This window comes from Manacus candei, unplaced genomic scaffold (genome assembly GCF_025592945.1).
Source record: "Manacus candei isolate 608988 ecotype Guabito, Panama unplaced genomic scaffold, ASM2559294v1 h1tg000017l, whole genome shotgun sequence".
NCBI classification, from domain to species: Eukaryota; Metazoa; Chordata; class Aves; order Passeriformes; family Pipridae; genus Manacus; species Manacus candei.
In genome coordinates, this window is record NW_026138065.1 from 25,512,601 (window position 1) to 25,515,505 (window position 2,905).

Genomic DNA, 2,905 nt, shown 5'->3' on the forward strand with positions numbered 1-2,905 from the left:
ACTCTGTGAAGAACCTTATCCTAATGTCCAATCTGAACTTCTCCTGGTGCAGCTTCATTCCATTTCCTTTTGTCCTATTGCTGATCACCAGAGAGAGGAGATCAGCACCTCCCTCTCCACTGTTCCCTGTGAGGGAGTTGTTTGATTGTGATGAGGTCATCCCTCAGACTTCTCTTCCCCAAGCTGAACAAACCAAGTGACCTCAGCTGCTCCTACTAAGTCCTCCCCCTGAGGGCTTTCACCAGGGTGGTCACCCTCCTCTGGACACACTCTTAGTTTTATGTCGTTCTTACACCGTGGTGCCCAAAGTTGCACACGGTATTCAAGGTGAGACCACACCAGTGCAAAGCAGAGTGGGACAATCACCTCCCTCGACTGGCTGGTGATGCTGATGACTGGCTGGTGACTGGCTGATGCCCCCCAGGACATGGTTTGTCACTTTGGCTTTAGCGGCATTTGCATCTCTGTGTTTTCCTCTGATAGGCTGTAGGAGTTGTACAATTTTCACAATAAGCAGCCCACCCAGTTCCAGTTAGGAGGAATGCATGTAGGAACTAAACCTTATATAACCTTCCTCTGTTCTCACTGTGTTTGAGGTACCAACTTTGCTCATTGCTCCTTACTGCTGCTACTGCAATAGGGAATCATAGAATTTTGTAGGTTGGAAAAGACATCTCAGATTGTGAAGTCAAGCCATTAACCTAGCACTGCTGAGCCCACCACTAAACCATCTCTGTAAGTGTTCAGTCCTGTTAAAGCACAGAAAAAACTAATATTAAGTGAATTGGCAATTTACGAGGGTGGACACCCACAGGAAGACGTGTCAGAGGGATATCTGCACAATATGTACTCTAGGTACTTTGATTGACCCTGCCCACTTCAAAAAAGGAAGAACTGTAAGGCCATCAGAGGTAACAGGGTACCTTTCTGGATAACTGAAGACACCTGTTTCCAGAACATGGGACAGCCTGGATAAAATATGACACTACCTCTTCAGCAACCTGCAGAGGCTGGAGTTACTGGCTAACTACAGATTGGAATTGGCATCTTTATAACAAATAGGGGATAGAAGAAATGCAATTTTTCATTAGTTAAAACAGTCCAATAGAATATTGTGCTGGTTTTGGCTGGGGTAATTTTCTTCACAGTAGCTAGTATGGAGTTTTGGGTTGGATTTGTGCTGGAAACAGTGTTGATAATATAGAGATGTTTTTGTTATTGTTGAGCAGTGTTTGCGCAGCATCAAGGCCTTTTCTGCTTCTCTCACCATCTTACCAGCAAGGAGGTTGGGAGTGCACAAGGAATTTGGAGGGGATACAGCCAGGCCAGCTGCCCCCCACTGACCAAAGGGATATTCCACACCAAATGGCATCATGCTTAGCATATAAAGCTGGGCGAAGAAGGAGGAAGGGAGGGGCATTTGGAATTACTATTTTCCCAGTAAACCTTACACATGAGAGAGCCCTGCTTCCCTGGAGAGGACTGAACACCTGCCTGCCTATGGGAAGGCAGGTCTTTGTCTTGCTTTTCTTCTGTGTGCAGCTTTTGCTTTACCTCTTAATGTGTCTTTATTTAAATTCATAAGTTTTCTGACTTCTGTTCTGATTCTCCCCCTGATCTCTCCCTGCTGGTGGGGGAGCGAGTGGCTGCATGGTGCTTGGTTGCCAGCTGGAGTTTAAACCACGACAAGTATCTATACCGTAGCTGTAATAAAGTGTTATGACAGTGGCACATAATCCCGTTGCATTTTTATCTGTCATCCTATAAAAGTTATGTTTACTGTGAAATTCAACATAGTCTTATTTGTACGTTTGTGAAATCCCTGTAGTCCTACAGAAGAAAGATGGATTACTATTAACACTTTTGGTGTCTCAAGAAAAGTACTATGGAGCTGCTTGTGAAGACAGATGCCCCAGAAGGGGCAGAACTCAGCCAGCACATTTGGTGTGGAAGAAGAAAACAACAAAAAAGGACAAGCCTTGCTTGCAGAACAGTTTAGGCATGTGTTGCTTTAAAGCAGATTACTTTTTAAATTTAGCTACTCTTGCTGCTCACAGCAAAAGATCATGAGAACTACACCCAATACTCTGGGCAAAGGACTACTTGAGCAGACTGGGGTGATTGGACACAAGAGGTTGAAAAAGATGTGAAAGAAATCATTATCTGTGATCACAAGTCCATCTGTTGAGCCTTCCACAATACAAACAAGAGAACTGAGATGGCGTGGAGGTGATGAAAAGAGGAAGATTGGAATTTAGGAGTGAAATGATAGATGAAAACTGAGATTGAATGGAAAAACCTTGAAGAGTCGATCAAGAATTTAACATTTTCTTGTTATGTTTTTTACTGATGGGCTTAGTTGCTACAGCTTGACCTTCTGAGGCTTGCTGAGATCTCTCTGACCAAGTTTGGAAGACAGGCCTTGAACAGTACAGGTTCAGAAAAAAAACCACCCCTGTCAGATGCATTCTCGGTGTGTTTTCTGTTGGGCACGTAGTCATGCTGCACAGCACAGGAGCCAGGGTGTGCAGCAATCTAAAACGTGATTCTCTCACTCAGCCCTACTACAAGAGTCTAAAATGTGATTCTCTCAGTCGGCTCTACTCCAGCGCACCGAGCGCGGGCGAGATTGGCTGGGAGGCCATTTAGGAAGCTCCCAGGTGGCACCAGTTGATGGCTGCCCGGCCGTGCCCCAACTCTGGCATTGCAATGGTGGGTCAGTGTTTGCTGGGCTGGGCTCTCTAACCCGCCGTGAGCCCTGTGCTCCGGAGCCCAGGCTGAGCTCCCATCTGCCTGAGCGCTCCAGGGATCCACCAGCGCGGTGGACAAAGGGGACAAAGCCTTCGCATCCCTGGGCTCGTCCGGGCACAGCTGCGGCGGCGGTGGCCGGGAAGAGTCCCGGTCA